Below are 20,432 nucleotides of genomic sequence, written 5' to 3'. Positions count from 1 at the left end.
CAGCTACGTAAAAGCTTTACTTTTAATCCCACCCGGAAGCGCTGCGTCCTGCTCCACGCGGCCGCCGCCTTGACGCCTGTTCTGTTGGAGAGGTTTGTTTCTGGGCGGTTCCAGCTTCAGAGGGAGAGAGAGACGTTTAGGAAGAGACTTCTCACTCACCAACAAAACTATCAAACCCAGACACAAACATGGCGCCTGCCTCTAGCGACAACTCCAGATGAAAGTGTGGCCTCCAAAGTTTCCCCGGACTGTGTTTTCAGCGGTTCTCTTGTGCCTTGTGGGTTTAGCACACTGCTGATTACTGAAAACTACGCACGGGATTTTACAAACCGGTTAAAACAGCAAGTTGCCTTCATGTCAACATTGTATTTGTCTGCAGAGTGAACAGCTGGTGAGTATTCCTGTTTTAAATGTAAAGCAAAGACACATTTACGCACATTAACGCCAATTACGCACGTTACGCATTGGTGTAGAACTCTTCCAAATGCTGCTAGAGCCCTGTGCGGGTTCTGAGAGACTGGTTTAGGTATTGTTTTCTGTGCTGCGTGCTTGTGCCACACTTGCATCGTGCGTTATCCAACCGCGGAAATGGTTTAGAGGGACAGCCACGTCTCAAACGCACTGGGTCGCGCATAAGAAGGGGACTGTCTCTTTTGTTGAATGCGTGCGTAACGTTATTGTCTGCGTTTCCTGCATGAAAGTTGACCTAGTTAGGGAGTAGGATGCAACAGTTGGGAATATAACACCCCCTCTTTCTCTACTTTGGTGTTCTCTTCTTCTTGGGCCCTCCTTAGACGACAGATTATCAGCTTTCTTGCGCGCTCTGGCTCTGGAACCTGTTGTTGCCTCGCAGGTGTCCGAGTTGAGGAGGCATAAATACTAAAATACGCTCTGTTAAGTTATTTTTAAAGGGCTCATATGACACTATTCTCTGGTTTATGTTCACAAACACATCACAAACAGACCTGGAGTTGTGTTTTGTTTCATTCGCACATGTTTCACACGCAAATCCTGCACATTTAGGCCGTTTTCTTCTTCTGTCAAACTGAAAACACTCTATTCCACGTTGTGATGTCATGTGGGAATACAGGAAGTGCTCTGGACTAAAGGTAAAAGGAGCACTTCATGACATCACAAGGTGGAACAGAGCGTTTAGAGCTTTGGAGATGTTACAGACTATTAATAAAGTGTTACTCAAATGTGTGTGAATGAAAGAAAACGCAACTCCAGGTCTGTTTTTCATGCACTGACCATATTACAACACGACTTAAAGCTCACAAGAGTCATTTTTTGTGTAATATAGGGGCTTTAAAATACATTTAAGTACAAAAACAGCTTGTATTTAGAGTAATAGAGTCTACTGTGGTCTGTTCACAAAGTTGGTGTAAGAACATTGGGCATAACGTGTGAATGAAACAAAAACACAGCTCCAGGTATATTTTTGAGGAAGCAACACTATTCTAACATAACTAAAAGGTCACTGGACTCAATTTTGCACAATATAAGACCTTTTTAAGTGAGTTTCTTCAAGGTGTATAGTCTTGTTCTCACACATTTAGTCTACAAACCATTGGCAAGTGCACAAAAAGTGAACCTTAACTGCATTATCTTTGCAGTAATTGAATGCAAGAATTATAACATAGACATAACGTGACGTAGACTAAGAAAAACGAGTGATGGCCAACGACAAATATGCAAAAATCAAACTGTTACCTGGAACTGCAGCTCAAGTTTGGATAAGATTTCCATTGTGGCTTTGAAGTTGGTGATGTCTAAAACAAGCAGCCGCCTTGGTCAATTATTAGCTTTAAGCAGTGCTGGGTGAAGTACTTTTTATTGTTACTTAAGTAAAAGTACAGGTACAGAGGTAAAAAGCACAAAAACGTTAAGGTATCACTTGAAAAAATCGACCGTATCGAAGTATTTAAGCACCTGTTTAAATGTACTTTAACAAATTAACAACACTTATATATATTAAATACTTTTACTTGTTACTCTTAAAGTGTAAATGTAGTGATAATGATTAAAAATGAGACATATTTTGGTAACGATACGAATCAATTTCTTCCATTTTTCTTATGAATTTTGTGTTTTTATTTTTGTTTTGCTCAAAGTCGAAGCTTGAACTCAAAAACTTTAGTCAGGATGTTTCCTCAAACATGGTAAAAATATGAAAGAATCACCTTAAGTAAAAGTATTTAAGTATCTGTTTAAGACTAAAGTGTTGTTAATTGTTAAAGTACAGTGTTAAAAGTAATAATATTGATTCAAAATGACACATATTTTGGTCAACAGTCACAACACCAATCCGTTTCTTCATTTTTCTTATGAATTTTGTGTGTTTATTTTTGTTTTGCTCAAAGCTCGAAAACTTCAGTCAGTATTTTTCCACGAACATGGTCAAAATAACCCCTCAGAAAATTAAAAAAAGGACTTTTTACTTTCCAGTCCTGTTCAGAAATGTAGTGGAGTAGAAAGTACAGATACTACTCTCAAATGTAGTGAAGTAAAAGTAAAAAATCCTCGCTGTAAAATGCACTTAGGTAAAGCGCAGATACCTTAAAACTCTACTTCAGTGCAGTACTTTGTTACCTTCCAGCTCTGGCTTTAAGTGCGTATAGTTAACATGGAAAAGGGAACAGGGAAGTACAGCGTGCAGCAGACTTCCTCTTCGGTGTCTATCTGTCCTACTCTTGGTTTGTGGAGATGAGCTTGTGTGGGCTCAGTGGAGATGCCGTTCGTGTCGTTACAGAAGTACTTGACTGTTTGCCCGGGCGAGGAGCTGAACCCCGAGGGCTCCGGTCTCCGCTCTGGATTCTCACTGCTGGAGTCACTTTCCAGGGCGATGGCACAAGTCCCAGCAAGAGTCAGGCTTTCCTCTTGTGCGGGGCAATGCAAAAGCCATTCATATTTTTTTCAGCTGGTGTTTGTAACCTACATAGCGTTCTGTAGAAGTTATTAGAGCGCTGTTTTGTGTAATAATCCAATGCAAGGTTTAGTAAAGTTGTGATTTTTAATACAGTTTGCGTCGTTACTGTATCAAGTTATTGTTTAAATATGGAAGCTTGAACAAAAATCTTTGGGGTTAATGTTTTTCTTTGCGGTGCTGGGAATTTTTCTGTTATTTTTTGGCTGTATGGTAAGATTTAAGCCATAAAACGTTGAATAAATCACTTGTAAGACTCGTTACAGATGCAAACTCACGACTAAAGTGTTTCATTCTGCTGTTTATTTACTGCAGCTCGTGATTTCGAACAATATTGCAGATTTCGAATAGTTTTTGTGGTTTACATCTGCTCTTGGGGTGTTGTTTCAGTCGTAAATTTGGTTCAATATTATCTTTTATCGTCTATATTTTCTTCATTGATGTATCACACTTCAAAATGTCAAAATTCAGATGTAAAACTTTGACTAATTTGACACTTTTATTGTTCCATATTTAGTGTCAGTTCATTCTGTGTGTTGTTTTCTCTCTGGTTATGTAGGAAAAAAATAGTTTAGGGTTATCGAAAATCGGATGCTAATTGATACTAAAACCAGCATCGAAACTAGATACTCATTTGAGAGAGTATTGATATTAAAAAGTCCCATTCACTAGACTAGAAGTGACACTGAGGGATTACACAGATATAAGACACATGGAAATATAAAAGAAAGTACGACTATTTAATATTGAAAATCACATTCTTTTGTCTAAATAAATAGTGTTTTTATTATAATTGTGATATCAGTATTGAAATATGGAGTCAGTTCCTTCGTATCGTGACAACACTAGTATTGACATGGAGCGTTTCATCTAAACTGTATTGATCTGAGGTGTTTCTGCTCGTGTCTTTGTAGAAACTGATTCAAAATATGTTCATTATAAACGGTTCATGGAGCTGCAGCCTGTGTCTCACTCCTGACTCGGCCTTGGCCTCTGAGCCGCAGTGAAGGGAGGGGAGGACAATCCTTCTCTCTTCCTCCTCTCTCCTCTCTTCTTCCACTCTCCCCCTCTCTTCCCTCTCTCTTTTCTCTCTTTCCTCCTTTCTCTTCCACTCATCCCCCCCTCTCCTCTTTCTCTCCTTCCTCTCTCCTTTCTCTTTCTTCTTTCTCTCTGTAGTCCCACTCTCCTCTTGCCTCCCTCTCTCTCTCCTCCTCTTTTCCCTTTCTCTTCCTCTCCTCCTCTTTTCCCTTTCTCTTCCTCTCCTCCCCCTTTTCCCTTTCTCTTCCTCTCCTCCCTCTTTTCCCTTTCTCTTCCTCTCCTCCCTCTTTTCCCTTTCTCCTCCTCTCCTCCCTCTTTTCCCTTTCTCTTCCTCTCCTCCCCCTTTTCCCTTTTCTCTTCCTCTCCTCCCTCTTTTCCCTTTCTCTTCCTCTCCTCCCTCTTTTCCCTCTCTCCCCCCTCCTCTCCTTCCTCTCTTCCCTCTCTCCTTTCTCTCCCTCCTCTCCTCTTTCTTCTCTCCTCCTCTCAGTCCTCTCTTCACCCTCTCCCCCCTCTCTCCTTCCTTGTCTCCTCCTCTCCCCCTTTTCTTCCTCCTCTCCCCTCTCTTGTCTCACCTCCTCCTCCTCTCCCCCCTCTCCCTTTCTCTCCTCCCCTCTTTTCTCCTGCCTCCCTCCCTCTCTCCCTCCTCTCCTCCTCCTCTCTCCCTCTCCTCCCTCTCTCCTTCCTTGTCTCCTCCTCTCCCCATTTTCTTCCTCCTCTCCCCTCTCTTGTCTCCCCCCCCCCCCTCCTCTCCCTCCCTCTCTCCCCCTCTCCTCCTCCTCCCTCTGTTCCAGCAGGTATAAAGTAGGTCAGGTCTGAGTCTTTGTGTACATTGAACTTGTACTTTGTCACTGCGGTCGGTCTGTTTAAAAGCTTCGTGATCAAGGAGACGACGGGGGGAAAAAGTGATCGCCGGGGCAACGGAGCGTGCTCAGAAGGACTTTACCCGACGACTGACGCAAAATCCAAAACCAGCCATGGATATAGTTTTATTTTTTTACTTGAGTCTTAAGTGTGGCAGTTATGAAAACGAGTTACTTCAGCCGACGCTCAGTGTGGAGTTTATTCTTCTTTTGGTCCCAACTAACGCACGACGAACGTAACAGTTTATTATAAAACGCTAAAAATGAATGATCGAACTTAAGAAAACAGCTTGATCATTTCTCAAAGTTTTTCATTCACTTAAGAAGATAAAAGCTGTATAAAAAAAGTTGGAATTAATGTTGTTTATGGTCATTTTTCCAACCAATGATGTTCATGTCAAGAGCGGGATTTGAACCTACAACCTTCAGATCATCGGACAAACGTAATAATATTAATTCATCATCTGGAGCTGCACCTCTGTCAACGATGACTCAAGGCCACAGCCCAAAAGTTAAGATTTGATTTCTAAGATACTTGTACTTAGTAGTGGTGGAAGGTAATGAAGTACAGGTAGTAAAGTACTGTACTTAAGTCATATTTTTAGGTATCTGTCCTTTACTGAAGTACATTTTACCGTGGATACTACTTTTTACTTTTACTTCACTACATTTGAGAGCAGTATCTGTACTTTCTACTCTACTACATTTCTGAACAGAACTGGAAAGTAAAAAGTACTTTTCATCTGATTTTCTGAGGGGTTATTTTGACCATGTTCGTAGAAAAATACTGACTAAAGTTTTCGAGCTTTGAGCAAAACAAAAATAAATCCACTGAAACTGATTCGTATTTTTACTGTCAAACAAAATATGTGTCATTTTGAATCAATATTATTACTTTTAACACTGTAACTTTAACAAATTAACAACACTTTAGTCTTAAACGGGTACTTAAATACTTTTACTTAAGTTGATTCTTTCATATTTTTACCATGTTTGTGGAAACATCCTGACTAAAGTTTTCAAGTTCAGGCTTCGACTTTGAGCAAAACAAAAATAAAAACACAAAATTCATAAGAAAAATGGAAGAAATTGATTCGTATTTTTACCAAATTATGTCTCATTTTTAATCATTATCACTACATTTACACTTTAAGAGTAACAAGTAAAAGTATTTAATATATATAAGTGTTGTTAATTTGTTAAAGTACATTTAAACAGGTGCTTAAATACTTTTACTTACTGTAGGTCATTTTTTTCATGTGACACTTTAACTTTTGTACTTTTTACCTCTGTATCTGTTTAAAAATGTACTTTTACAAATGAACAACGCTTTACTCTTAAACGGGTACTTAAATACTTTGACTTTTTATTCTGGAAGTACATTTTTAAATAGTTTTACTTAAGTAGATTCTTTCATGTTATATTTTTACTTTTACTTGAGTCACTTTTTACCTCTGTATCTGTACTTTTACTTACCGTAGGTCGATTTTTTTCATGTGATACTTTAATTTTTGTACTTTTTACCTTTGTATCGGTTTAAAAATGTACTTTAACAAATTAACAACTCTTTACTCTTAAACAGGTACTTAAATACTTTTACTTTTTGTTCTTGAAGTGCATTTTTAAATAGTTTTACTTATCCTTTCTTGTTATATTAGTACTGGAGTAAGTTTATACCTCTGTATCTGTACTTTTACTTGAGTAACACAACTGAGTACTTCATCTACCAGTATATATGAGTAAGATACTGTGTTCTACTTTAACTCTACAAGTCCCAGTACTTTTTCCGTTTCCATATTCTTTCCAATTTACCTGCAAACGCCTCAGCAGCAGCGGTTCGATCTTTTTCTGACGACTTCTGAAGGTACATTTTGTGTGAAGTCGTTTGGAGCTGAGGCGCTAACAGTTTGACTCGTTAGTCGGGGGGAATGAGTTTGGCCTCCGGCTCCGGCTCCTCGGTGGAAAGAATGCTCTGTGTCCACACGGCTGTCACGCTCAGGGAGGGAGTCGGTCTTGTGACGTTTCTCCCGCTGACCCTAAACTTCATATTTCAGCTTAAGTCTGCTGGAGCTGACGGGAATGTTTCAGACGGAGGCATTAACCCAGGGGCGTCAAACTCATTTTCACAAGGGCCACGTCAACAAAATGGTTGTTCTCAAAGGGCCAGATGTAACTCACTGTAAGATAAATGTCACTAAACGTAACCAAACTTAATGTTTTGTTGTTGTTTTTTTTAAATCTTGTTAATTAGCCGTTTTTCTGTATTTATTGCTTATTCAAGTTACAAATATTGCACGTGGATTTGCACAGATGAAAAAAAGGCTGTTTAACTCTGTATCTAATGATAAACTGACATTTTAAGACAGTCATACCTTTTAATTTCCTTTGTCGCGGGCCACATAAAATGACGTAGCAGGCCGCATTTGGCCCACGGGCCTTGAGTTTGACACATGTGCATTAACTGGAGTAAACCTGACATGATAATTACTGCGTCTATGTCAGAAAATGAAGCTGGAATGGGATCAATATTTAGCACGTGGACATTTTCTTTGCAAAAGTGGAGAGATTTATTTCTTTTTTGTGTGTGTGTTTTTTTTTTTTTACATAAGAAAGTCAGATTTGAGCTGTAGACGGTAGAATAAGTCACTTCTAAGGTGTGTTTGTCCACTGACGCGAAGGTCGGCGGTTCGAATCCCGCTCTCGACATAAAACGGTCAAATCAACTAATGCGATCCCAGCTCCCACAGATGAATGTTGTTCTTGTGCTCTTGGGCAAGACACTTAACCCTCCTCACCCCTGTGTCTGTGTATATGTCAGATTTGCGCTGACGACTGTAGAATAAGTCATTTTTACGGTGATAGTAGCCAATCCAAACGTTTCCGGTTTGAAACCCGCTCTCGATGTGAACATCATTGGTCGAGCGGGCAGATCCACTGACCCACAGGTTGGCGGTGCGATTCCAACTCTCACAGATGAATGCTGTTGTTGTTGTTGTGTCCTTGGGCAAGACGCTTAACCCGTCTCGCCCTCAATGTCTGCGTCCACCGAATAGTAGGTTAAAATAGTAAGTTATGACACTATAAAGTGTCGCTCATGGAGTTATAATGAGCCTAGAGTAAAAGTTCATATTGGTGGTTTTCAGATTCTAAAATGCGCTGATGTCGTTCTCCCAGATGGGGGCGCAAGAGCTAGTTTCCCCTATTGATTACATTGTACTTTGCCATGAAAAATCCAAATAGTAAATTAGCAAATGTTGAACCTGATCATTTCTATTAGCGGCTAGACCCAAGAACTCAATGTGTGACAACCATAGACTGTATATATAAATGGACATAGCTAACCTGCTACATCGACTCTGGCTCCGATTCACTTTCTATTGTAAAACAGTGGCTCCTCTCTCTGTAACTGCTGCTGTCAGACTCGTCATTTTGGTCTTAAAATGTTCGTGCTGCATGATGCTGGTGTTTTTATTCGGCTATTGTGTCCGTAAATCAAGATATGAACATTAGTAACAGACAAATCAGACGCCTTCTTTCCTCAAAGTCACTCCCATTAGAGTTAGCAACAGGTTTGAATGACAGCGCAGGTACGGACGGGCGAGAAGGGGCGTTACCTTCAACAGCTTTTTGCTCCAGATTGGCTCTTTGGTTGCTATGATACTCACTTTGCACCTGTACAACGTTCATTTTCGCTGCCTCTTATCTGTGCTGAATGTGATTGGCTGGAAATTTCACTCTCGAATTTGCAAAGATAAAAAAAATATGTCTGTGTAACTCCTGATTAACTGACATTTGAAGACAGCCATACATTTAAATTGACCTTGTTGCGGTAATGATATCTTTCATTACTTCCTTTTAAATTATTCCTCACAGTAACAATACCAAAACATATACACCAATAGTGACTAACGGTTTTGTCGTGAGATTTTGGAAGTAGGACAGATGTTTCCTCACCCTGTGGATTAAACCGAGGGCCCTCGAGCACCTGCTTCATAGCGTTCATTCCTCCTAGACCTATTTACTCAAAGCTAATATTGTTTTAAAGCTGGAAAAGACAACAGACCTACAATACAGATGTTCTTGTCTGATACGGTTAACACGGAGCGAATTCCAACCATCGTTACTGATCGGAGAATGCCAACGGAATGACAGAGTTCTTCCGTCGTCTTGTGGCAGAGACTTCTTTTCCAATCCAAACGCCTCCTCTGTTCCCAAATTCCCAATAAAAGCTGTTTATGTTGAAGTTACGGTTGTGTAATGGTCTTGAATGAAACTGGATTTTGCGTAGCTCAAATCCAAACAGCTGCGGCGTTGAGCAAACACTGCAAAGGGTCAGAGTTCAGTGTTGACTTTCTTTGTTTGAATCCCGCGGCGAGACGGAGACATTGCGAGGATACGGATAACGACGTGTTCAAACCATAGACTGTGTTTGTAAATGGCTAACCTGCTAGCCGCCGTGTTCCAAATAGCAAATGATCATGGGTGCACTTTCGGCTCCTTCGATTCTGGCTCCAATTCACTTTACATTGAAACATTTTGAGCCTTTCTCTGTAATTGCTGCAGTAAACCTCGCCATTTTGGTATTTTTTTCCCGCTATTTTGTCCGTGAATCAAGTTATGAACATGAAAAACAGACAAATCCGGCGCATTCTTTCCCCGAGGTCACTCTGTCTAGCCTTAGCAACGAGTTTGATTGACAGCGTTGCTAAGAGAAGCGGCGTTACTGTTTCCCCACTGATCTAAAGGTTGGCGAATCCCGCTTTCGACATAAAACATCACTGGTTGAGCGGTCAGATCCACTGACTCACAGGTTGGCGGTGCGATTCCACCTCGGCCCGTCACGATAACGCATTTTGAATCGCGATATTTTACTATAGAGATATTGTTACGGCTCGGAAGGAAGCGGCCAGACATGACTGAAAAGGTTTTAAGCTCTCTGCTGGAGCGTTTATTTGATAAGTTACAATAAATACGTGCAAATTGTGCTGAATTGCGTTGAGGCGATGGGCTGAGGGCGTGGCCAGGTGGAGTCGAGGAGCCAGAGGAGCAGCACCGGGCGTAGGAGGCGGGTCACTTTTATAGGTGGGTGGATACGCTGGGCCCTAGTGCATCCGGGTCACCTCCAAAAAACACATTATTATTATCATTATTAATAAAAACATGACACAATTTAAAATACAGCAAGGTAAACCCAGTATCCCATAGCTGTCCAAACTACGGCTCCGGGGCCAAATGCAGCCCTCAGATCAATTTTTGTCGGCCGTCATGCCTCCTCCTAAACTGGCCCAATTGATCAGGAAGTTTTTTTTACAAACTGAAACAAACTGAAGATATTCTCGCTTTATAACCTGAATAACATGACATTACATTGTGACACACACCTAAAAATAATCTTCTACGTCTTATTAAAAGTACAATGTCTCTGTCAAACCTGTGTGAAATGCACCGTTTAACTCCCTGTATCGACACTCGTCTGTGGCCCTCAGCTTCAAATATGTTTCGGTGAAAAAAGTTTGGACACTCTGGAATATCCCAATCCCAAAATCCAAACATAAACATTTTTAAATAGACAGTATCATTAAAAGCCATGAGCTGCAACGCCAAGATGGTCAAGACAAGTCAAATTTATTCATAAAGCACATTTAAAAAGTGATATAAAGTGTAGTCTTGTTAAATAAAACAGGCAAAAACACGATACAAACGAACAATACAAATACAATACAACACAATACAAGAGTCCCGTTCAGCTCGTGTTAAAAGACAGTGTAAATAAATGAGTTTTCAGCAACGATTCAAACATATTTGAAGATTGAGCTGTTCTAAAACCCAAAACCCTCGAGTTTTTAGCCAGGACCTCGCATCCATTGTCCAAAATCATCTGTTCTGTTGATCTCAGAAGCTCAGAGAGATAAAGACACGCTAAAACATCGCCAGAATAGCAAAATTAAGCAATAATTAGCCGTAAAAATGACTTATTCAGCGCTCTACAGCTCAAATCTTATCGCATTACAACAAAAATACCCCAAATCTCCACTTGATGAATACAGACGCCCAAAAAACTCAATATATAGTGATCATCGTGACAAACCTGCTTTTATATTTGCTCTTGTTCTGTGTTGGTAGACGTCTTTCCGCTGGTAGAAAACGTTTGTGGTGTTGGCGGTGGTCTGTGGCTTGTAAAAAGTCATGTTTTGTTTTGGCAGCTCATTGGCACCTCGATGGCTGTCGTTTTCCCGCGACGGCACACGGCGTTGACAGGTGGCAGTGGCGGACACTTTGCTCCACACAGACACAGAAACCCCCAGAGATTAAGTGGCACTTGACGAACTGTGGCTCGCTCAGACGGACACGGATCGACTCGCGTGAACCTTTTAGCGTAGAGCGAGAATAACATTAGGAACACCTGCGTTTTTTATGTTCCACTATTTTGACTATTTTGTTGCTCCAGTATCTGCACTTTCACTTAAACAGTCAAGAAAAAGTTAAAGTATCACATGAAAAAATCTGCGTAACTACAAGTATTACAAATTTGCTTCACAAATAAAAAGCACAGTTGTTTTTGCGCAGATTTTGAGATTTAATAAAGCTTCAAATGTAGTGATTTTGAGTTTTTGTTGAACTGATTCAATCGTTTTTTGGGGTCTCAAACTCAAATTATTTGGGGGGCCGCAGGAGGCAGAGTCTGGGTGAACCTGGGCCGCATCAGGTATTCCACAAAAAAAAAGAAGCATTGTTAAAATCTTCTCAAACGTCATCGCTGTTTTCAAAATACGTGAGGAAATACGCCAATTCTTGTGGATTTTATGGATATACATCGTTATTTGTTGAGTCTTCCGTGACGTTTATCGATTTGGTGGAACCTTCTACACGCAAACTTTCATATCGTCCCGTGGGCCACAAAATATCGCGTCGCGGGCCGCAATTTGCCCCCGGGCCGCACGTTTGAGACTCCTGTTCTAGATGTTCTTATTTGTATATTTTTGTTTACTCAGATTATTAAGTGTTAGCAGATCTCAGACAATAATAATAATAAAATACTTTCACTTTTCAGTCCGGTTCAAAAATGTAGCGGAGTAGAAAGTACAGATACTGCTCTCAAATGTAGTAAAAGTGAAAAGTATCCACTGTAAAATGCATACTTAAATACAGTACTACTTTTACTTCGTTATGTTCCACCTCTGGACCAAACTAAACATTACTCTTTCTACTTAATGTGCTGTAAATCCCACATTTGTCAGACTTGAAGACGCTGTACGCTGTATTCTTTCATGCTGTGAGTATATTTTTGTTATATTTTTTCACTTGATTATAGTATTAAACTGAATTCTGACTCAGCGTTTGTGTTTAGTGCCAGGAAAAGAGATAAAGTCTGTGGATGCACGGGCTCCTTGTTTACACAACAGGCCCTGGATACAGAGAAAGGTTATGAGTTTCTGTCGCGTCTCTTAAAGTGAAGCTGGAAGATGTTTGCGGTGAGAATTATCGGACTGGGACATAATAAAAAAATAAAAATACACTCTTTTTAATCATTTGTGGAGGCTAATTAAGGGATAATATGCAACTTTTTCCTTTTAAAATGCCTCGATAAGCCTTTGATTCTGTCGTAATCCGAAGAATCAAGATTTATAACTGTGTAATTGTTGCATTTTCACACTGTCTGCACTGACACAGCAAAGCATCATGGTCTATGTAGTTTCCTCCGTTATTTTTTTAGCAAAGAGACTTGATATATTGTGATGATCCATGATGTTATTGTGAGACTTTCGAGCAGTGGTGGAAAAGTACTGTACGTTAGTGAAAATTTTAGGTATCTGTACTTTACTTAAGCACATTTTACAGTAGATACTTTTTACTTTTACTTCAGTACATTTGAGAGCAGTATCTACTTTCTACTCCACTATATTCTTCAACTGGGCTGGAAAGTAAAAGGTTTTTTTTAATAGTTTGAGATCTGCTGAAAAGTCTGAAGGTTTATTTTTTAACATGTTCATGGTTTGAGAAAACAAAAATACAGTGGTCCCTCATTTATCTGTGAAGTATCAGCTTTATTTTTTACAATTATTCTATATGTTTTTGGCTGTAAAACCCCTCACCACACACTTTATACACTTTTCTCACACAGGCGTTAACATTTTCTCACATTTCTCTCTCGTTTAAACTCTCTCAAAGTTCAAACCTTCGTAGGCGTCTTTGTCGGTGCAGAACGTTTCATCGACATTGTGGGTTTTGTCGGGGAGAAAACAAATTGCAAACGTACAGCACTTCAGAGTCACACTGAGTTTATGTAAATTTGTCTGAACACATTCTGTACTGTACAGGAGACACGGCACGGAGGAGACTGATGGACAATGGTCTACAGTCCAACAGCCAATCAGGACGCACAACACAATGCACGTTCAGACGCTGTGAGAAAAGCATGAAAAATTGCAGCGAGACCGTGAAAGATGAACCACAATGAGGGACAACTGTACACAAATAAAAACAGATTCAGTTGTTTCTGTTGAACAAAATTTCTGAGCAAATCTTTATCAAAATCACTACATTTTAAGCTTTATAAGACTCGAAATCTGCGCAAAATACTTTGACTTTTTACTCTTTAAGTACATTTTAAACGGCTACTTTAATACTTTTACTTGCGTAGATTTTGCTTGTGACACTTTTACTTGTACTTGAGTGTTTCTTTTGCTTCGGTATCAGTACTTGTACTTAAGTAACACAATGGAGTACTTCTTCTCCAGCACGTACCAGGCTGAAGTAGCAGAGCAGAGCTGCACGTCATCTCGTCGCAGTGTCCTCTCACATCGCGTCTCAATGGCTTTTTGACCACTTCAGACGATCATCCCGGTTCTTCCGCGTCTTCTAACTGAGCACATCTCTGTCGACATAGCGAAGGCCTGTTCTGACCGGCATTACACGCACAAATACTGGAGCGTACTCAGCTGCGGGGGGGAACCAGCCTCCAGGCCCTTTTGTGCGAGAGCGATGAGATCATTATAGTGCAGGCCATGGGGGATGGAGAACAGGGATTGTGCGACTTAAACTGATAAATCTCCTCACATCATCCCTCTTAACTACCTTCCCTCGGATAAAATTAGATTTGGCTGAAAGGGAAGCTGTTTTGAAAAGCGTAGCGTTAGCCAAACCGGTGTACGCGCATTCGTTTTGGCACAGTTGAACGAGCAACTCCTCCTCCTTCGCCTCCTTTTTCTACTTCCACTTCTGTTCGGAACTACTCAAGCTCACCCCAGTCCGCACGAAATTCCAGAAGGTCGGTCCTGAGGGAATGCCAGCGTCCAGATTCCCATTGTGCCGGAGATTAGATTAGATTCGAGCGTCGTCTTATCTGGTTCCAAACACCTGTTGCTCCGTCGTGTAGCGTTCCAAGGAGCGCCCGAAAAGGTTAATAGATGCTTGATTTAATTGTAAAGACGAAACTAAAAGAGCTTTGTCTGAAAAGGTTGTGATAAAAATCCAAGTCCTGGTCCGAGAAGATCTGTTTCAAACACCTGGCGACCCTGGACACGCCCTCTCATTCACAGGTTTTATTATCTTTTTAATGTTTTACTACTTTTTACCTTTTATATACGCACAGAAAACATCAAATATATTATAAAGTTGTTTCCTCATCAAAAACAGACCTGGAGTTGTGTTTTTGTTCCATTCACACATGTTTAACACACAAACACACCTGCGTATTTAGGCTGAGTTCTTCTCTCAAACCGAAAACACTCTGTTCCACCTCGTGATGTCATCATGTGGTGATACAGGAAGTGCTCCACTGTGTTTTTAAACTCCACACACCTTCATTTTTAGAATCATTTGGATCATTTCAGCGCTGGAATTGTCAATCTCTTCTCAACTAAAGACAAAAAGGTAGATGTTAACTTGAAAACTACCACTTCATGACATCACAAGGTGGAACAGAGCGTTTTGAGTGTCGGAGATGTACAAAGACTAATGATAAACATGTGTGAATGAAACAAAACACAACTCCAGGTCTGTTTTTGATGATTGTTTTTGTCTGGTGGTCAGCCGAAACACAGACGCATAAGAAAACAGGAAATTGAAAGATTACAACTATCATGGAAAACAAAGCGAGTTGCTATGGAGACAAACACGAAACCCAAACCTGATTGGACAGGAAGTTGACTCATCGTTTTTACTTGGGGGTCGTTAAAACTACTTTTTCCGCCTAGCAACAAATAAAACCAATGCATAAAGTTAATTATTGGAGTGTTTTCTCAGCTTAAATGTGCAGGGTTTGTGCGTTAAACATGTGCGAATGAAACAAAACACAACTCCAGGTCTGTTTGTGACGAGGAAACAACATTAAAACAGATCAGAAAACAGCGTAACATGTGCCCTTTAAGTCATTTTCATATTCAGTTGCATTTATTTCCTGTCCTCCGGCTCTAACCCAGCGTCGTCGGCCCTCGGGAGCATAGAACAGGTTTTCTCGTGAACAGGGCGGGGCGGAGCTTTACTTGTCCCAGTCTCAGGTTACGAGGCTTCATAGAGTGTAAGATTAATGAGACACTTTGGCTGCCGGGTTCCAGTTTGACCTCGCCAGGTCCCAGGACGCGCGTTCATGCTCCAGTTATTCCTGCGTGTAAGTTTATTCCTCACTTCTTAACGAGCGTTTAGCCCTATGCACTGTCAACACCCTCACCTTTTACAGGGGCCGTGCGTCGCTTGAGGAGCAGATGTAAAATGAGCCATAAAAGAAAAAAGAATTGGCGTTTGTTGCTTTGTCGATACTTTGTCAGTGTCTGCAAAAGTTAGAATTAGTTACGGGTTGTCCTGACTTAGCGTTCAGTCAATCAAAGCTGGAACAATAACTTTTAAACCTCAATATTATTACTTTTTCTTTGCAATAGTGACGAGATCTTTGTTATTTTAGTCATAATACAATACGATTTGACCTGTAGGGGGGTGAATCAGTAACTTCTATGGCCAATTATTGCTTCATTCTGTTATTTATTGGTTGCAACTCAGGCTTTTTCACGATACTGCTCATAATAAATGGTTTACTTGGATTATCTTGCTTTGGAGTTACTGTAGTAGTTTCGATATTATCGTTTATCGCGATATTTCTCTGTAGCGATATATATATTGTGCTTTAAAATGTGTTATCGTGACAGGTCGAGTTAGAATTGGTGAAGAGGTGTTGATTATTTTAGGCGCATTCGAGCAGCTGCTTTGCAATTTCAAGGGAAGACGTATTTCGGTTTCATCAGAGTCGGTACGAACCAATCAGAAACCAGGTTGTTGAAGGTAACGCCCACACCGCTGTCAATCAAACCTGTTGCTAATGCTAATGGGAGTGACCTCGTGAAAAAAAGGCGCTGGATTTGTCTGTTATTAATGTTCATATTGTGATTTACGGACAAAATGGCAAAATAAAAACACCAGGATCATGTAGAGCGGGTTAATACGAACATTACATTACAGAGAGAGGGGCCACAGTTTTTCAATGTAAAGTGAATTGGAGCCAGAGTCGATGGAGGCGGAAGTGCGCACATGATCACTTCTATTTGGAATCCTGCAGGTTAGCTATGTACATTTATATATATATACAGTGGTCCCTCGTTTATCGCGGGGGTTACGCTCTAAAAATAACCCGCAATAAGCGAAATCCGCAAAGTATCAGCTTTATTTTTTAGATTATTCTCTACGTTTTTTGCTGTAAAACCCCTCACCACACACTTTATACACTTTTTTCACACAGGCATTAACATTTTCTTACATTTCTCTCTCGTTTAAACTCTCTCAAAGTTCAAACCTTCGTAGGCGTCTGTGTCGGTGCAGAACGTTTCATCGACATTGTGGGTTTTGTCGGGGAGAAAACGAATTGCAAACGTACAGCACTTCAGAGTCACACTGCGATCAATAATTGCTTAGAATGGAAAGATTTTGTGCTAAAACTTCACACTGAGGCAGCTTCATTCAAACTTTCCTCTAAAACATGAGTCTGTAAAACATGCTCTAGCCCTCTGTCCCGCTAATGCATGTCTAAAGGGTAAGTTTGTTTTGTCTCACAGCGCGGGCCAGCGTCACTACACTCCAGAGACCCAGATCACGTTTCCGCAGCTAGAGTAACACGGCGCACACTTCCAGCTCGATACATGACATTGTTGGGGCTCCGTTGCCATAGCAGCGCGAGTGTTTCTGTCACAAAAAGATAGATTTGTGCAGAGGCGAAAAAGGACAAGCCACAAAAGGGTTTCAGCGTCGGGTGTTTTGGCGCAGGTGGTGTGTGTATGTGCGTTGGGCTTGTTTGAGGTTATAACTTTGTAATATGTGTTTTGGTTTGAGTTGGTTGTTTTCAGTTTGAGTTCATACTGTTTTGTTAATGTCACTGTCTTAATGCATTGATTGTAAGGGTAGTAGACCTATTTTTATTCAATACTTTATATATTAGATTAACTTAAGGAACAGCTCCATATATTTTTTTCTATTTATTTATTTATTTATTTATTTTCTATTTATTTATTTATTTTTTATTTATTTTTATTTTTTTTAATTTATATTTATTAAGACAGACCCTACATATACAGTAGTGACAAATGGTGGTAAAATATACAAGACAAACCAACACATAACTCTGTTTATAGATGTGACGGATATTTACAGTTGTATGTGACAAGTCTGTGTTGTGTGTGTGTGTGTGTTGTGTGTGAATGTGTGTGTGTGCGACATTTCCGTGGCTTTGGAGTGGGTTAAGGTGGAGACGGCAGAGAGTGCTAGTACTGGTAATTTGTAAAGGAAGATATAAAGAATATAGATGGAAGAAAAAAATAAAATAAATAAAAATAAAATAAAAACATGATGATAATAATAATAATAATCACGCAATGTTTTTAAATATTATACACTATATTGTTACTTCTTACATTTTATTTATGCGTTTCTGCTTGCTGTTGCAACATTTTGAGGACTGTTTCCGATTCAACATTAACAGCGTTTTGATCGTTTTGAAAGTGAAAAAAAGGAAGATATAAAAAAATAAATAATAATAAAAAAAATGATAATAATAATAATAATCACTCAATTTTTTTTAATATTTATTATATTCTAAATATTGTCACTTCTCATTTTTTATTCCTGCTTCCTGTTATATGCAACATTTGAAGTCGTAGTTCAGTTGGTAGAGCGTTTGTCCACTGATCCGAAGGTTGCCGGTTCGAATCCCGCTCTCGACAGAGTCTGCGTACTCTGCTGCATGAATGTGTGTGTGAATGTGTGAGTGGTTCCTTGATGTAAAGCGTAAAGTTCCTTGATGGTTCCTTGATGTAAACGTGAAAAAAGCACTACAGTATATAAAGATTTGCCCTTTACCATAACCATATTTTGTTTTAAAACATTAATCGCTGCAGCAACAATCCTAATTCGTCACCACACTGAAACCGATGACTGGCACCGGTTATTAAAATGTATCTTGTTTTTCTCGATCTATTCGTAGGTTTAAAGCGAAACCGTTTCCATAGCGATAAACAATGCAAATAGAGATGTAACGGTCAAAAGTTCCATTACAGAAAAAGGCCACGTGCCTGAATCTCATTTATAGAACTGATCAAAACCGCTCGAGTTTGCGGCCTAACGTGCATTATTCTTTGTTTTCGGAATTTAAAAAGTAAAAGGCGTCAGGTTTGAAGTTACTCAGCAGGTGTGTGTGTGTGTATGGTGTGTGTGTGTGTGACGTTTGTGTTTCAAAGAGAACAGGAAGTGTGTGACCCCGTTGTGGATTCAGGCAGCTTACTTACCATTTGAGTGCAGAGGTGAGTCAGTTCAAACTCTGCGGCTTTATCTGAGCGCAAAGTTCTATTTTTAAATAAATAACACAGCTGGAAAGACGATGTCAAAGTAATGAGTCTGGAAAACTGCCTGGATTTGGAATCATCTTGGAACGTTTTTGGTGTTCATTGAGTCGAGCATTTGCCTCAAACTGAAGGATTCTTTCATGCAGGGGTCCTAAACGTAGACGGGATAAAGAAGCGGACGTGTGCTTAGCAACGCTGTCAATCAAACCTGTTGCTAACGCTAGCGGGAGTGACCTCAGGGAAAGAAGGCGCCTGATTTGTCTGTTATTAATGTTCATATCTTGATTTACAGACACAATAGTGAAATAAAAACACCAGGATCATGTAGAGCGGGTTAATACGAACATTTTAAGTTGGAAAAATGACGAGTCTGACAGAGAGAGGAGTCAGTTTTTCAATAGAAAGTGAATTGGAGCCAGAATGCGGTAGCTAGCAGGTTAGCTATGTCCATTTATATATACAGATTATGGTCCTAATGGAAGAATTTTATTACATTTGCGATGTGTCTCTGATTAAAATGAATGCAATCTTAATCCTTGTTTACTGCAGTTTATATAGACGTGTATAAATCATAAAATAAATGTACAAAGCCAGTCAGAAGTCGGAACACTTTTCCATTTATGTTCTTAAATTCTTTATTTGCGTGATTATTTCTTGCTGAACGCATTAAAACTATGAATGAACACACAGAACGTAACAACAAAAACAAACAAGAAAAACTCAGAATAACTCACTGTATGTTTTAGATTTAAAGCGTTTCAAAATGGCCGCCCATTGCTTTACTTTGAGGATTTAAATATAAAATGCAGACACATATTTAGTTGTGAGGTTGTGTCCAAACTTTTGACTGACAGTGTAGGTTATGTAACGTGTGTAGTACTTTTACACGCCATGGATTTACCACAAACGTTCCTCATGACGACAAAACAAGAGAGTGCTTTATGGAGAAACGCTGTCAGGAGCAGGTGCTGTGCAGACTGAGGTATATCGGACATACATCATGGGTAAATGTCACAGTTTCATTCCAGATAATCACTATATCGACCTGGAACAGTATATAAGGGGCTTAGTATTTACCGTGTGTACATTTTCTTTGCAAAAGCGGAGAGATTTTTGTTTTTTTAGTGTAATACGATAAGATCTGAGCTGTACAGGGCTGTATAAATAACTGGAACTAATCAGCTAATTGGCTAATTGGCTAACTAATTGGCTGTGGCTAATTACTGGTTCATTATTCTATTCGTTGGCTGCACCTCAGGCGTTTTTAATGATGCGGTCTAATTTAAAACCGGTTTCCTGGGGTTATTCTGCGTTAGTGCGATTGTATCAGTGGCTTAAAGTCGTTTGAATATTATCATTTATCTTGATGTTTATCTGTAGCGGTGTACAGGCCGTTTATAAAGTCTGTTTGCAATTTAAAAAATATATATTATAAAGGCAATTGGTCAGATATTTTAATCAGTTCTGTTGTACTCAGTGGTTTCCAAAGTTTAGATTTTTAACCACATTTAATCAACTTCTATATGGGTTCGTTAGTCACATCAATGTTTCAATCGTGTCTGTATCTTTTGCTTTAGTTCAGAAATGTCCCGTATCTTTGTTCGGTTCACGATGTTTAACACAGCCACATAGAAAGAAATCCAAAGGTGTGATTTCTGGAGAAGGTCGTGGTCTCCTCCAATCCAACGGTCTGGAAATGTTTGATTGCGGAACTCACGAAAAATGCAATTATGATTTAAAACTTGTACAGTGGTCCCTCGTTTTAAAAATAACCAGCAACAGGCGAAA

The 20,432-nt window shown here is 39.7% G+C and overlaps 1 protein-coding gene across 2 annotated transcripts in view; it reads left to right on the top strand.

Annotated features, from left to right (window-relative positions):
* The first annotated feature begins 101 nt into the window (after positions 1-101).
* The window catches only part of dennd4c (DENN/MADD domain containing 4C), an 80,481-nt gene continuing 60,150 nt past the window's right edge, over positions 102-20,432 (top strand). For both annotated transcript variants that reach the window (XM_055229056.1, XM_033984037.2), the window contains exon 1: positions 102-391. The gene's annotated coding sequence lies outside the window, so the exon portion shown is untranslated. The remainder of the gene's footprint in view (positions 392-20,432) is intronic.

Source organism: Periophthalmus magnuspinnatus, chromosome 18 (assembly GCF_009829125.3).
Source record: "Periophthalmus magnuspinnatus isolate fPerMag1 chromosome 18, fPerMag1.2.pri, whole genome shotgun sequence".
NCBI lineage: Eukaryota > Metazoa > Chordata > Actinopteri > Gobiiformes > Gobiidae > Periophthalmus > Periophthalmus magnuspinnatus.
The sequence above is the reverse complement of the archived record's forward strand: the minus strand, read 5'-3'. Positions and strand labels throughout refer to the sequence as shown.